Raw genomic sequence first — 17,055 nt, 5'->3', positions numbered from 1 at the left:
ACGGTATTTTGCAATTTAAAAATATGCACATTGTGGACCCACTTATAGGACACACCTGATCAGGAAATATTGCGACCCACCAACAAGTTGTAATCACAAAAGCCCTTCTACATAGGCAAAATAAGAAATTCAAAATGGGCTCGCCCACCCTCAGCGGGCGGGGTCTGCGTCGCTAGCCGCACAGGTCCTCAGTTTTCGAAAAATAGAATCTTCAAAAAACAAAATGAAACAGGCTCGCCATCTTCAGCCGGCGGGGTCTACGGCGCAAACCACGTAGGTCCTTATTTTCAAAAAATAAACACAAAACAAATTTCAAAATAGATTCGTCCACTTCTATCGGACGGGGTGTCCACCCTTAGCGGACAAGTTCGCCATCTTTAGCCGGCGAGTCTACGTCACAAGCCGCGTAGGTCCTTATTTTCAAATATTCAAAAACAAGATTCGTCCACTTTTTCGGACGGGGCGTCCACCCTTAGCGGACAGGCTCGCCATCTTTAGCCGGCGGGGTCTACGTCACAAGTCGCGTAGGTCCTTAGTCGCTGCAGTGATAACTTTTTCTGGTTTTCCCTTTTCCAAAAATTAAGAGGATTGGTTTTCCGTTTTTCCAAAAAAGAGCGATGTGCTAGATTTTCCTTCGTTTTACGTCCCATAAAAACAAGGAGGTTTTCTCGTTTAACTAGCCCTGAAAATGAGAATCTTTAAAAACATTTTTACCTCGTGATTGGGCTTGGCCAGGCCCAATTACACTTTATAGCTTTGATTTCGAAAACATATGTAGCTACTCCCAATGACAAAGTGAGGGAGTTTCTACGCACCTTTAGATTCTTCCAATGACAAAGTGAGGGAGTTTCTATACTATCAGTTGATAAATCCCAATGACACGTGAGGGATATGTCGACACTTCAAAGTGATGACCCTTAAGTCAAATGTTATCACTCGGGGGCTCGTGAGACCCTCGCAAAACAGGTCACATACACCATGGCTTGTGTGACGCACTCCGTCTAATACTTTGACCATCGTCTCATTCCAAGACTCAGTCAAAGTGGGGGCTAACTGTAGACACCTACTTTTGTCCCCATTCCCGAAAGGGAAAGGTTCGATGATGAGAACATGAATCTCCACTTGACAATGCATCTCCTATAAAATAACGAATCTCAATTCCCCTTTTCATTTCACCTGAAACCTACTATTTATAGAAACCTGCTAAAAATAGTAACTGCCGTAAAGGGTAGCTACTAAAAGTGGCAAGTGATAAAAGATAGAAACCTGTCAGAATTAGGTGTTGCACTCCAACATAAATCCTAAATGAGATAGAAAACTGCGAGAATCCTATTCCTAATATGATTCGGAAATAAGAGTTACGTATTAATTAAAATCCAAACGAGCCTAGAGTTCTTAACGGGCCCAGACGCATTCCGTCATGGAATTCATACGCACTAAAAGACTCGATTAAGTCTCAAACACTATGGATTTCAGGAATCCAAATCTGACTAAGAAAACAGCCCAGACCCTATTTTCAACGCCTGGCTCTGGGCGCCGAAATCTTCGGCGCCCAGGCCTGGGCGCTGAAAATACCTGGGTACGTGTTTTTTCCTAATTCTTTGTGGATTAGAACTCTGCAATTCTATCTTTCCACGAACTCTTCCCTATAAATACAACCCCAAATTCGACGTGAAAGGAACACACACAATTCATATTCTGAGTATTGACTCCAACCCTTAGCCTAAGCCTCTCGCTGCGAAATTGTTCACGCGTTCTGTCGCAATTGATCCATAAATCAAACAGAACGTATCCTGTCCCATAATTTGAGATTCGTTAATTAAAAAGGAGAAATAGCAAAGTCAAAGTGGTTAGTTTTCTGATAACCGTGACGCACCTCTCAAGGGTGCGTCGTAATGTGTCCCTTTTCGATGATTTAATTGCTTTCCTCGCCCTTTTTATGAACTGTTAAACTAACTAAATCTGATTGTTCTATCACGCCTAACAAATATAATATTTTGGGAAATTGGATTATCATGCTAGGTCCCTTAATGCTATCTAAATCAGATAATCGCGATCGATCTAGTATTATATGTTGCATATTGCTAAAATCAACTCAGATTAGTTTAATAGTTAACGCATGTCCCTTCAATTATTTATGCTGAGCTAGTTAGGATGTCCCGCCTCTGGAGTTATCGACGAGCAAAGTACTCCTCTCGGTAGTTACTGTCCCCCGAACCCTCAATCTCTACCTTGCGGGTGTATGTTGAGAGATCCCCACACCAGGGATCACAAGGGAACCTACGGCCGTCGTGGTCAAACACAATTGCACTCCCTTTATGTCACGATAACCGGGTTTTGTCAGTTTTTCTCATTGTTGTTAAAAACTGAATGGCGACTCCTATATTACTAGTCAATTGGGTGTAAACTCACAGAAAATCCAATTACACTTGATTGAATAAAAAAGAATCGTCACACCCACGAGGGACGAGGTCACGCATTAGCCTCGTGCTTTTTCGACCCCCTCACACAACCAGATTAGCTTTAACAGAACCAGAAAATACAGATAGACCCTTATCCTTAATATGGTTCTCCTCCTCAATTTTTAGGTGACCTACGAGTTCCTCTAGGGTAAGGTCTTTCTTCTTATGCATTAACTGGTTTCTAAAATCCTTCCATGAGGGTGGCAGTTTCTCAATTAAAACAATAGCAAGAGTGATATCACAAATGTTCAAACCCTCAGCAGCCATAGCAATGCAAATATTCTCATAGGCATGAATCTGATCAATAATAGGTTTATCATCCTCAACTTGAAAGCCTAACCACTTACTAACACAATAACGTTTAGTACCAGCATCATCAGTTCCATACTTTTTATCTAAACCATCCTAAATATCTGTAATAGCCCTAATTTTTAAGCGGATATTGATATGATATTAAGAAATAATTATCGTCTTAAATCACATTTTAGGAAGAAAATAATAATAAGAAATCTCTTAAAACTAAATTGAGATTAATATCTTTGAAATATATATTAAGTTGGTGAGTGATTTATGATTTTGTTATCACCATCTTTTAAGTATAAGATTTAAACCTCGATGTTTTACCGCTAGTTAAAAATTTGGAATTTTTTTTCTTTTTAAGACTTCTGGTTTTGGTTATTGTAATAACTCAGGTTTTGACCAGCTCTCAATCTGTTGTCGAGCATAAATATTTTCTTAAATTCGTATTTGGAAATTTCTTTTGAAACTAATTTAATATTATAGGTTTGGTTTTATCAACCCGATGGATGGATAAATTAAATCGACCTCGGACTTTTAATATAATTTCAAATCATGAAATAGCAAATTAATTATCTTATGCTTGAAGTTAATTATTTTAGTTAAATAATTATCTTATGCTTGAAGTTAGTTATAGATAAAGGTTTAAGTAAAATAAATAAATAAATTAATTTGCACTCTTAATTGTATAACTCATGTAGAAGAAGACATACGACTCTTTTTTCTCTTTCTAGGTGTTGACCAAAGGAAAATAATCCAGAAATATCTAAAACTCCTCTACTTGTTTCTTCCATTTCTAGAACTCTCTCACACTCCTTCCTTTTCCTCTCGTCTCGCTGGCTCTCTCTCTTCCTCTCTATCTTGCTCCGCGCACCACCAACACCTCTGTCGTGCTCCGTTCTCCCTCGCCGATTCGTTTCCGGTGATGTAAGATATTTGTGTTGTTGATTACTCTGCCACCTCCCTTGCTCTGCCCCCTCTCCTCCCTCGCAGCAGCGCCACCGCCAATGGTGGCCATGGAAATCAATTCCACCATGCTCCATCTCCAATTGGTAATCTATTCTTTTCCTCTTCTAATTGATTAAATTAAATTGAATCAAGGACTCCAAATTAAGCAAACCCTAACTCATTTGATTTTTATCCTATTATCATGGTGATGTTGTGGGTCTTCTTCCCTCCTTCGCCTCCTTTTTTCCTCAACTGGCCACGCCGGAGCCAAGGGCTGCCGGAACCGCTACCGCTGCTGCCATTGTTGCCTCTGCCGCTGCTGTTGTTCGAGTTGCTGCTGCTGCTATTGTTGTTTTTGGTGTTGTTGGTTTGAATTCCCTATATGTTCTCTATTTCCATTAAGGGTATGATCTCAAACTATCCTCCTTAATTTCTTTCCATTTAGCCCAAATTATTCAATTCTAGTTTACCCAATTCAATTGAAGTAGTTGTTGAATTAAATTGTGCTTTGGTGTATTATTAGTCGATTATGTAGGAAGAAATTCTAACTATCAAGAGAGTAATCTCAACTTTTGTATACAAGGAACTTGAAAGTATTAGTTTGCTTCGAGAAAGTTTTTGAATAGCTATGAAATTAAGATTTTCAATTTGATAATTTGATCGATTAATATTCATTAAGCATAAAAAAAACTTAATTGTTGAAATTTACGTTTTCCATCACGAATTATGGTGGGAAAATCCAATATGGTTTTCTTAAATAAAATACGTGCTATGTTAGTTCTAAATTAAGTTTTTCGAAAGTCAATTGAGATTTCAAAAATAATTCATTAAGTTCTAGTTATATTAGAGTGAGTAGTTTATTAAATTAAAGTCTTTCTTGCTGAGGTGGAATGATGGCGAATGGTTTAAGAAGATTTGAGTCATGAAGTTAAGCTACGAATGATGATCGAATATATAGCTTTGGGATTTATGAATGGTTATTGAAGGTACACATTGTCCAACCCTCTTCAATGCTTGAAACTATATTTGTATTTAATTAATATGTATATGCATGTATGTATTTATGGATCTTAAATTGTGCTTGGTTAATTGATTCTCCGCTTTGCAAATGAATTTGATTGGTTGATTTGTTTAAATGAAATGATTTATCAAAATTGACTTCTTTTGTGAATGAAACATATTTCTGGATTTTGAAATGCTTGTGAGTAAACTAATGGAATTTGGAATTTCACAATATGAATCAAGCTTATCAACAATACTTGAGGTTGAGTTTGTGCGCGAAGTAGTGACATGGTTAATTATGGAGTAGGTGAAAAGATCTAAAAGCTGCAGAGTATATTGAATAAGAGTTAATCGTTAGTTGAGTACTTTAATGATTAGGGTAGGTTATGAGCGTAACGAAAATAATCTAATTCGAGCCCCTAAGGTAGTAAGGTTCTGATGTTAAATTACACGAGAAACCCAAAACTAAAATTTAGTATGAGCAAAGGCGAATTTGAAAGTGATTTTGAAAGAGTTGTTTGAAAGAAGACCTATATTTTTAAATTTAGTGAGTTGCGTTCTCTTTGAATTGCTTGAAATCAAACGCTCTTTCCTTTCTTAAAACTATGAATTATGAGATGAAACAAGTTTGATTAACCACAATGACTATTGGCATAATTGAAAAATATTTTCATGAAGTGTTTTCCGTAAAGGTAATGATTTTGACAAAAGAGGATAATTCTTTCAATTAAGTTCCACAAAGCAAATTTTGATATAAGGAATGTTGGAACGCTCTCTAAGAACGATTTATTATAAAGAACGGGGAATGATTTTAAATTATCAACTAAACTAAGATGTTTATGAAACTAGTAAATATAAAAAAGAAAATTTCTTTATTCGATAAAGATCGTTTTAATATAAGGAGTTGTTTAAACGTTTTATAAAATACATTTCAAATACATTTTTTCAGGTACACAAAGCTCACTTAGTAAACTCAATAGCTATAGATAAAAGAATGAATTCATAATTGAGAAAGTATCATCCATTAATAACCTTAGGGCCCTAAATGAGTATCGATCATTCACTAACAGTCAATCAGTGGTCAATGGTCTAAGAGTATAACTAAGGATAAGGGGCGATTTTAAGTTAAGGAGAAGTAAGGAGAATAAAGTTTGAATATTAGGACGAGTTTAATTAATATTTCACTTAAAGTCAAATGAATTTATTCCTAAGGAGTTTAATCTGGAAATAGTCAATAAGAGTGTATGCCTCAACTAGGTCAATATGGCTATGGATGGGAGTGTAAGACTAGTCCCGAGGATGATTAATCAAGGTAAAGAGGTATGTTGATTTATCAAGATTGGAAGACCTTAGGCATACATCATGTCTGATTTTGGTAGTTTAAGGCTGATGAACTGTCTTAAATGAATATTCAAGGCTCGTTGAGAAATATTATGTCCTTAAGTGAAATTCAAGTAAATTTCCAATAAGTACTTAATAAACTATCATATCTATGTTACCAGATTTAAGGGGAAAGAAGCTGTATGCGTTGAGTACGACACTCACATACACCAGTGATGAACATATATGTGTTATGAATAGAGCATCGCGCTGTATGATTCGAGCATGGCGCTCAGTGTGATTAGAGCATGGTGCTCTCTATGTTTAGAGCATGGAGCTCTGTATATCAGGACATGTCCTGGTTAAGTCTTGTAAGTAGATGATTTCTAGGAGGGTGACGACCCCACCAAGATAGGGAGCAAGGTTACGGTAACCAGCCCTATCCGTGTTCTCTTTCCCCAAATAAATTTGTGTATTAGCTTTGAAACACAAAGAATATTTATTTTGAATTGTGTTGATGAGAATATCTTAAAGGAAATTTTATGAACTTGAAATATTGTTGCGATGGCTTTCGCATTGAATAGTGGATTCTCATGAATATGTAATATGCATTGAATTATGTTTGTAAGAATATCACGAAGCAAAACTTGGCAATGTTGTAGCAATGAGTGTTGCATTGAGTTAAGAAAGTATATATTATGAATTTTACTTTGTGGCATATTTCATGTCTGAAAAATGGTACAATGGAGAAATATATTGGTTATCGTTATGAGTAAGTGTCAGATGAAGAATGATTGGAAATGATCAAGAATATGAAAATAAATAGATGAGTCATAAGTCATGGGACTAACTTTTCATGAATAGTGAATTTGGAAGTTATGTGAGGAGATTATGATATGTGGACATTTCGTATTCTAAACTATTATTTGAATGATAATGCCTTTGTGAAATTGTGAAATGAATTTCAAGGGAATTATATAGCTTTTACCAAAAAATGTTTCTAAGAAATGTGATTTGAATAAATGAAGTGCTTTCAAAAATAAACATGAAACAAAAATTAAAACTATTTGAGCCACATATCAAATGTATTTTAGGTTGGACAGTGTGTACTCGTTTTCCCTGATTTTGTTCTATTGAACCTGTCCTGGTGGGGGCAGAGTTAAAATATTTTGCAGGTAGCAGGGATCAATTCTAAGTTCACGTTGAAGGTTCTTAGAGTTCTCCAAGGTCTTAAGTATGTTAAGGCGGGGTTATGAATCCTCAAAGTGTGATTTCATCGTTCTCGAGTTTGTGTGTTGTATTATTCCTCTTAAGAGTTTAATTTATCATTTATGGATTCAAGTTATGGTTTGGGTTGTAATTAAGCAAGATATTTGAGTTAAATTTTCTTAACTGAAGACTAAGTGTGATAAGCAAGCAGCTTGTTATGGGCGAGCTATTATAGGTGGTATCAGAGCCGAGGTCGTTTTTGGGTTTGTTGTGATCTTCATATCACAACCTATGAGTTGGGAATATGATTGTTGGATCATGTAAAAGTGGAAATAGTTTTGAATTTTTTTACGAGGATAAGCTTAAAGTTTCGAGTTCGCATTTGAGGAATCAAGAATTTAATTGGAATATATGGTTGGGTTATTCAAAAGATAAATTTTGTGAATTTGGGTATTGAGATATGTATTAACTCGAGTGTTTGGAGGAATTTCCACAAATATACAGGATGCACTTATTGAATATTGGGGTTAGAACAATGTAATTTAGGTAGGAATTTGCGAAGTTGAGCCTAGAAGCTTGGAATTTGAATTGATATTACGTGTTTAAAATTTACGTCTCCTTTTTCATTAAATATAAGCTAAAGGGTTGATTATAGTGGATTGGGAAAGAAGTTAAATAAGATGATTGCATAGGTTGGGGTAGTGAACATGAAACATTGAAGAAAAGTTTTGAAAGAGTATCTGATTTGGGATATAAAGGTGAAAAGAATTGAACAAGGTTTAGGTTACTATTGTACGAATTATTAGAAACAATGCATTAAGAATTGGAATATAAGGTTTATGATTCAATTCGGATTAAAAGTATTTCGTCATGAACATTGACAAGGAATAACTATTTAAATTCTACTTGAAGTTTTGAATGATTGGCTATTGAATAATTTGATGTAGTGGTTTGTAAGTTTGAGGCGTGGGGAATCTAGTTAAATTTGATTATTAGAATTAAGCATTGAATCAAAGACTGGAAAGGATGATTTTAGCTCGTGAAATGGATATTGGAACGTAGGGCGTGGAAATAAGTTGTAGAGGTTGACACATAGGTTAAGGGATTAACCATAATTCATTTGACCCTACGGTAAAGTTTGTCAAGGAGATAACTTAAAAATGTGAGTCTAAGCAGAATTATGAATTTGAAATAATGCGTTGTAGGATTTAAGATTTCTTTATGAATCCCTTGATTGGTTACGTTGTTTGAATTATTAGAAATTTAGTTAAAAATAGATAGTTCAGGCTTAAGAATTAAGGACCTTTGTGATGAGATGTTGAGTGTTGTGAAGGAGAGTCAAAATAGGAAGTCGTATACGGTTATGGTGTTCCTTGAAATGTAAACCTATCATTTTAAATAGTTTTGAAGATTAATGTTTTGGGTTAATGGTTAAGTTTTAAGGATGTTAATACCTAAATATTCATCAAAATTTTAATAAGAAATTTTATATTTTTTTAAATGATCAGGAGTTATTATTTATCAAAATTTTCCTCCAAGAAAATCCTACATTCTATTCACCCTCTCCTAACATACTAAGAGTATATGTCATTTCATTGCCAATCAATCTAACCCTCTTACACTTTAGTTCAATTAAGAAATGTCGACGCTTGACTCATTGTTGCTCAGATTCAAAACCCTCACTGGACTCCCAACTACCTCTTGAAATTATGAACTTCAATCCAATGTTATTCCTTCGTTATCGGTTGGTTAATTCTGAAATTTTCCACCTGGTGATAGAGTTACCTTGTTTTATATGCTACACTATGATTCCAAGATTTGATTTCAAAATGATTATGATTATTCAAATGTTTAAATTTTACGTTTTGAAATTTCGAGGACGAAACTTATTTTAAGTGGGGAATAGTGTAATAGCCCTAATTTTTAAGCGGCTATTGATATGATATTAAGAAATAATTATCGTCTTAAATCACATTTTAGGAAGAAAATAATAATAAGAAATCTCTTAAAACTAAATTGAGATTAATATCTTTGAAATATATATTAAGTTGGTGAGTGATTTATGATTTTGTTATCACCATCTTTTAAGTATAAGATTTAAACCTCGATGTTTTACCGCTAGTTAAAATTTTGAAACTTTTTTTTTCTTTTTAAGACTTATGGTTTTGGTTATTGTAATAACTCAGGTTTTGACCAGCTCTCAATCCGTTGTCAAGCATAAATATTTTCTTAAATTCGTATTTGGAAATTTCTTTTGAAACTAATTTAATGTTATAGGTTTGGTTTTATTAACCCGATGGATGGATAAATTAAATCGACCTCGGACTTTTAATATAATTTCAAATCATGAAATAGCAAATTAATTATCTTATGCTTGAAGTTAATTATTTTAGTTAAATAATTATCTTATGCTTGAAGTTAGTTATTGATAAAGGTTTAAGTAAAATAAATAAATTAATTAATTTGCACTCTTAATTGTATAACTCATGTGGAATAAGACATACGACTCTTTTTTCTCTTTCTAGGTGTTGACCAAAGGAAAATAATCCAGAAATATCTAAAACTCCTCTACTTATTTCTTCCATTTCTATAACTCTCTCACACTCCTTCCTCTTCCTCTCGTCTCACCGGCTCTCTTTCTTCCTCTCTATCTTGCTCCGCGCACCACCAACACCTCTGTCGTGCTGCGTTCTCCCTCGCCGATTCGTTTCCGGTGATGTGAGCTATTTGTGTTGTTGATTTCCCTTCCACCTCCCTTTCTCCGCCCCCTCTCCTCCCTCGCAGCAGCGCCACCGCCAATGGTGGCCATGGAAATCACTTCCACCATTCTCCATCTCCAATTGGTAATCTATTCTTTTCCTCTTTTAATTGATTAAAATAAATTGAATCAAGGACTCCAAATTAAGAAAACCCTAACTCATTTGATTTCTATCCTATTATCATGGTGATGTTGTGGGTCTTCTTCCCTCCTTCGCCTTCTCTTTTCCTCAGCTGGCCACGCCGGAGCCAAGGGCTGCCGGAACCGCTACCGCCGCTGCCATTGTTGCCTCTGCCGCTGCTATTGTTCGAGTTGCTGCTGCTGCTATTGTTGTTTTTGGTGTTGTTGATTTGAATTCCCTATATGTTCTCTATTTCCCTTAAGGGTATGATCTCAAACTATCCTCCTGAATTTCTTTCCATTTAGCCCAAATTATTCAATTCTAGTTTACCCAATTCAATTGAAGTAGTTGTTGAATTAAATTGTGCTTTGGTGTATTATTAGTCGATTATGTACGAAGAAATTCTAACTATCAAGAGAGTAATCTCAAATTTTGTAAACAATGAACTTGAAAGTATTAGTTTGCTTCGAGAAAGTTTTTGAATAGCTATGAAATTAAGATTTTCAATTTGATAATTTGATCAATTAATATTCATTAAGCATAAAAAAAAGTTAATTGTTGAAATTTACGTTTTCCATCACGAATTATGGTTGGCAAATCCAATATGGTTTTCTTAAATAAAATACGTGCTATGTTAGTTCTAAATTAAGTTTTTCGAAAGTCAATTGAGATTTCAAAAATAATTCATTAAGTTCTAGTTATATTAGAGTGAGTAGTTTATTAAATTAAAGTCTTTCTTGTTGAGGTGGAATGATGGCGAATGGTTTAAGAAGATTTGAGTCATGAAGTATTTAGTTCATCACCTTAACTTAGTAATATTTATATTCAAGACAAGCTAGTCTTACTTGTTGAAAGTAACAAAAGATATGAAATATTGTTAGAACGCCTAGACAATAGAGTTCAAAGCTAAAGAAAGATTTTATGACTTTATTATTTCACCTGGATTTGGGTGATATAAATTTGAATCTATTTGGCTAGTTCAAAGATTCAGAAGTATAAAATCCACTTGGCAAGAAATCATAAAGATCTAGGTTAGATCATGACGATGATAACTTTAAGACCAATATGATCATCAAATGATTGTGTGTTGTAATTTCACGATCTAGCTCCATAAGATATGGCATATCTAAGTTGGAATGATCGAAGCCAATTAGTACTTGATTCGATCAATGATTAATCATAAAGACTTTTCCTATAATTTCTAAAACAAAATGCTCAAACTACCACCAAACTAAACCAAATTCGTCAAAGCTATTGAAAAATAATTTCAGAATACTTTTTCAATTATATCTAAAGAATTGCTAAACTCAGTGGGAGCTTAGTGTTTGTCATTCGACAAACTAAGGCCCAAGTATAGATATATGTTTCATTGTGATTTATTCAAATGAGACACACGGGTATTGTTTCTACCACGAATTTTTGAGAACATAATGTTTGTTTGCTCGAAATAATGTCCTTTTGGAGATTCGTTTCCAAAATGACAAGTGGGAGAAAATAGACCTCGAAAGTGTTCGAGGCGTACAACAAACATAAACGGACATTCCGGAGGCTTTTCGAAGTGCTTCAGAAAATCCGAACTTATTCTTTAAGGACTTTAGAAGTGGCTCTAAAGAATAGACATCTCTTAGAAGGCTTTACAAGTGCTTCAAGGAGAAAAGAATATTCAAAGGACTTTCAAGTGGCTGTTGATATTCTATTGTTTGATTGATGTTCTATACCCAAGTAGGCATAGAGTTCAAGCCACTGAAACTATGAGATTCTTCTATTAGATAGTGAAGAATCATGGAGTTCAGGTCACTGAAGCTATGCGATTCTTCTATTAGATAGTGAAGAAACCTACAACTTGCAGTCAAACTATTATCATGTAGATTAATAATTTTGTGAGTTGTAAGAAAGCTATGACGAAACCTAGATTCCCTAAAATGGTTAGAGGCCATATATAGACTCAATGTTTTAAATGGTTAGAGGCCATAAAACATACTCATTGTTTTAAATGGTTAGAGGCCGTAAAACATACTCAATGTTTTAATGACAAAATTGAAATTTTGTTGATTTGCAAGAATAGATTAAACACCTATTGGTTGAAAATTGGTTTTAAGGATAAAACCCATCAAACATTGAATTGTGTTAACACACAAAGCTAGATTAGTTGCTAAAGGTTACAAGCAAATTCATGGCATGGATTGTGTTGAAACCTCATGCATAATCGTAATGCTCAAGTCTATAAATCAAGCAATGATTGCATATTTGTACATATGGCAATTGGATGACAAAACGTATTCCTCAATCAAATGTTGGAATAAACTATGTACATGGTATGTCATAGGATTTGTGGATCCAAATAAATGCTTGAAAAAGAAAGCTAGCTTATGAAATCTAAGTATGGATTTAAGCAAGCAACTGGGAATTGGAACTGTATTTTAGTGAAACTAATGAGTATTTAGTTTCATAAAACGTACATGATTCTTATAGATATATAAGAAGTTTAGTGGGAGTACATAAAATTTAATTGGTCCTATGTGTGTCATACACATATCTCTCTATTGTGAAATAACATTCAAATGCTAATGACTTAGATTTGAAATTATTCATCAATGATGGACCAAGGCGAAACTTAGTGCATATTGGGTATTAAGATCTATTTACAAAGATCTTATAATATTGTTTTAGATTAAGTAATGGCATGTACTAAATCAAACATGAAAGACTTCATTGGAGATATTCGACCCATGTGAATAAATCTAAGTAAAAGATGTTTGAACTACGTATAAGCATTTACTAAGTTAAAACATCAAAGGATCTAAGTAAGATTCTTAACCTATATTATATGTCAAAGAATTTAGCTGGATTTAGTATCTACTGAATCTAGATGAGCTAAATTTATATGAATAGAATTCAATTGGGAATTATTCTGCAAGAGAATTTATCATGTATGATATAATATGAGGATCGCCAAAAACGTATCGTATGACTTTAGGCATAACGAACATATGCCAATCTCTAATTGATCTAAGTGAAGATCAACTAGATTGAGATCAAGAAAAACTTATGGTACTTGAAAAGGTACATAAGAAAAGTTATTGATTCAAGGAAATAAAGATATGCTAAACATTGATGCTACACGCATAAACACTGGCAAAGGATCAAGCAAGATTCCTTTGGAGTTAACCATTGACAAGGACGAGCTAAAGAGCATCGTGTTTTTAAATGGCAACATGGATTGGAGACCATGAGTTGTTGCGTTGGAAATTAAAATAATAATTTCTATGTTCTAAGATATAGTTGGAAAGTCTTCCGCATATCTGTGAACTGCTTGCATAAGTAAAATCCAAACAAAGCATCACTAGCAACCTAAACAGTTGAAGTAAAAGTAATTATTGCCTAAGAAGCAATGAAACAGGGTTATTTAAGTTAAAGAGTTCTTCGCTGAACTTGGGTGGATCACATGTCTACTAACTTGATGGTTCTTCATTGCAAAATGCGTAGAACCACTATTGTAGTAAGAAAGACTAGATCACATAATAAACAAACTCAAAAGATCTTATGATCATATCTCGAATATTATTCGATGAAAAGGATATTAAGATTGGCAAAGCATGATAACTAAACCTATGCAACAAGTGAGAAACAACACTCACATTGTGGCACTGGAAATCAAGCATAGTTTTGAATTCCACTAATTGTTTTAAAGATGGGTTGGATGCCCATGGTTGTAAAACATTGCGGTTGAACATTTATCATATATGAAATGTATTTTCATATTCCATTTAATCTTGGTTTAGTATTAAATGATGAGTCCCTTCAATTTGAAGATATATTCAAGATAGACTGTCAGGACCAATCCTGTGACTAAGAAATGTCTATCAAGTGAACTTGAATGTCAAAAGTTGAAAATGGTCCCTGGTCGGAGTTTTTCTATAAAGATGGACGCATAGAAAACGTTAGACGACTAGAATGCAAGATGACTAGTAGTTCTGTTTCTTGAACTATGTGGACATGGCAATGTCGTAATCATTTGCATAGATACTTACTTTGGGAAGACTAGTATCGGACAGACCTATGAAACTTTACTGTAAGAGATGAAAATCTGTCATAAGTAAATTTCATTAAAATTATTAGACACTAATCCTCAATACCTGAGTGATTTGAGATTACTTGTTTGAGAACTACTTATTTTGACGTTGTCAACCGTCGCACCGTAAAAGGAGGCTATAAAGGCAACGCTCAGGTAATCACCTATCAAACGAAGTCTAATCTCAAGATCGCAAGATTGGGATTGTCCTCCCATAAATCGGGATGAGATGCTAAAAGTTGTATAAGGCCACTCGGAGAGCTAGAAACTGTAAAATGCATGGCCGTGCTCAGATGAATCATAGGCTATGATTATCTGTTTATTTGATCAGTTGAACTCTGAAATCGAGAAATACCTTTAGACATAATAAGGATGACAACTCTTACCTTATGTTCAAGAGCAAGCATCGAGTGACAAAGGAATTAGGAAATGCACACTTGTCCCTAAGGACAAGTGGGAGACTGAAGGAAATAATGCGCTTGGTCCAAGTATGCATTTAATTTTAAGTCTAATAAATGCGGTTCAGTATTAATTAACAAGTTAATAATTCAGTGAGATCAAGTGATCTGAATGCCTAGCTAGAGGCCGCTTCAGTTCAAGTGGAATTAATGATATTAATCCACAGCTTACTCTTGACTGAACCCGTAGGGTCACACAAATAGTACGTAAACGAATCAAGTATTTAATGGCATTAAATACTCCATCTATGGATATTCGGAAACGACGGATCTTGGTTTCAGTGGGAGCTGAGATCGTCAAAGGCAAGTAAATGAATACTCCGGAAACGATGATATTGCCAGAAACGGAAATATGGATCGTATCGGAAATATAAATATTATCCAAGTCGTAGATGTTGCCGGAAACGGAAACATGGTACGTATCGGAAAATATTATCGGAAATGGAAATATTGCCGGAATCGGAAATATTTCCGGAAACGGAAATATTGTCAGAATCGGAAATATTATCGGAATCGGAAAATAATTCCGGAAACGGAAAAATTAAATATTTGTTCGAAACGGAAATTAATTCCGGAATCGGAAATGTTAAATATTGTTCGTATCAGAAATGAATTCCAGAATCGGGAATTTAATCGGAAGCGTATCGTACGAATTAGCATCGGACGAGGCTTGCTAGACGAAGGCCCAGCACGAAGCCAGGTCGTCGCCCAGCAAGCCTCACGCATCAAGCAAACACGCCAAGGCCTCGACCAGGCCCAACGAAGGCCAGGCCCAGCCAAGGCTTGGCGCGCGCACACAAAAGGGCTGCGGGCAGTGGCCCTGTGCGCCGTGCGCTCAGCGTGGGCCGCGAGGCTTGCGCATGGGCGTGCGGTGCTCGTACGGTGCGTGTGTACGTGCTATAAGAATCCTAAAGCTATCGCAATTCGTGCATTGATTAAATCCTGATCCTAAAAGATTAAATTAATTATTTAGAGTTCTAATAGCATTCTAATTAATTAATTAATTAGTATTCTAACAGGATTCGAGATCCTTTCCATGGTTCTATAAATATATGCCTAGGGTCATAAATTTATATACGAGTTTTTCAACAAGTATTCATACAATAAAACAGTGATTTTTGAGCAGAAAAATCTGTCACATTCTTGCCCATAATTAGCCGAAAATTATAGTACCTTAAGGGCGATTCTAGTTGGCCAATCTTAAGGCGGATCCGGACGTGCTGTGGACTATCTACGGAGGGACGACCCTTGGAGTCCGAAAGACTTGTTCTTGTTCGGTTCGGGCGCAGCTAGGGAGGGCACGCTACAAAGTGTATGCACCTAAATTATGCTAACTGATTATGTGTAAATAATATGTTTCCTGGCATTAAGGTTTTCCGCATGATTTATGTTTTGTCATATGTATCATAACCTAACAAGTGGTACATATGATGTGTATAGTGATGCCTCTAAGAATGGTTTAGGGTGTGTATTGATGCAGAATGGGAAGGTTATTGCGTATGCATCGAGGCAATTGAAGCCATATGTATCCAATTACCCTACCCATGATTTAGAGCTAGCTGCTATAGTGTTTGCATTGAAGATATGGAGACACTATCTGTATGGTGTGAAGTGTAGGATATTTACGGATCATAAGAGTTTAAAGTACATCTTCATACAGAAGGATATGAATATGCGCCAACGAAGGTGGTTGTAGTTAATTAAGGACTATGATTTGGATATCCAGTAGCATGAAGGAAAAGCCAATGTAGTTGCGGATGCCTTGAGTAGGAAATCAAGTCATAGTGTTAATGCGTTAGTAGTTGCTAACGAGCTGTGTAAGGATATGCAGCGTTTGAACCTTGAAATAGTGAGTGGTAAAAGCCTTGAGGGAATGATGAATGCCTTAACCATCCAGCCGTCAACATTTGATGAGATTAGGGAGAATCAAGCTGGTGATGTAAAGTTGGAGCGAATCAAGGAAAAGATTTCGCAAGGTAAGGAGATGGAATTCCGAATCCATGATGATGGATGTTTGAGGTACAAAGGCAGGTGGTGCGTGCCTCAAAAGTGTGGAGAATTGAAGGAGAAATTGATGAAAGAAGGGCATAATACGCCATATTCTGTGCACCCAGGTGGTGACAAATTGTATAAGGACTTGAAAAAGGTCTATTGGTGGCCAAGGATGAAGAACGAAGTGGCTGAATTTGTGGCTAGATGTCTGACTTGTCAGAAGGTCAGATAGAGCACAGGAGACCTCAAGGAAAGGTCCAACCTTTAGAGATTCCAAGCTGGAAATAGGACTATATTTCTATGGACTTCGTCACTTGTTTGCCTAAGTCAAAGACTGGAAATGATACAATTTGGGTTGTGGTAGATAGGTTGACTAAGTCTGCAGTGTTTATACCAATGAAGGAGACCTGGAAAAT

Source organism: Spinacia oleracea, chromosome 3 (assembly GCF_020520425.1).
Source record: "Spinacia oleracea cultivar Varoflay chromosome 3, BTI_SOV_V1, whole genome shotgun sequence".
Taxonomy (NCBI): Eukaryota; Viridiplantae; Streptophyta; class Magnoliopsida; order Caryophyllales; family Amaranthaceae; genus Spinacia; species Spinacia oleracea.
Note: the sequence above shows the minus strand (reverse complement) of the source record.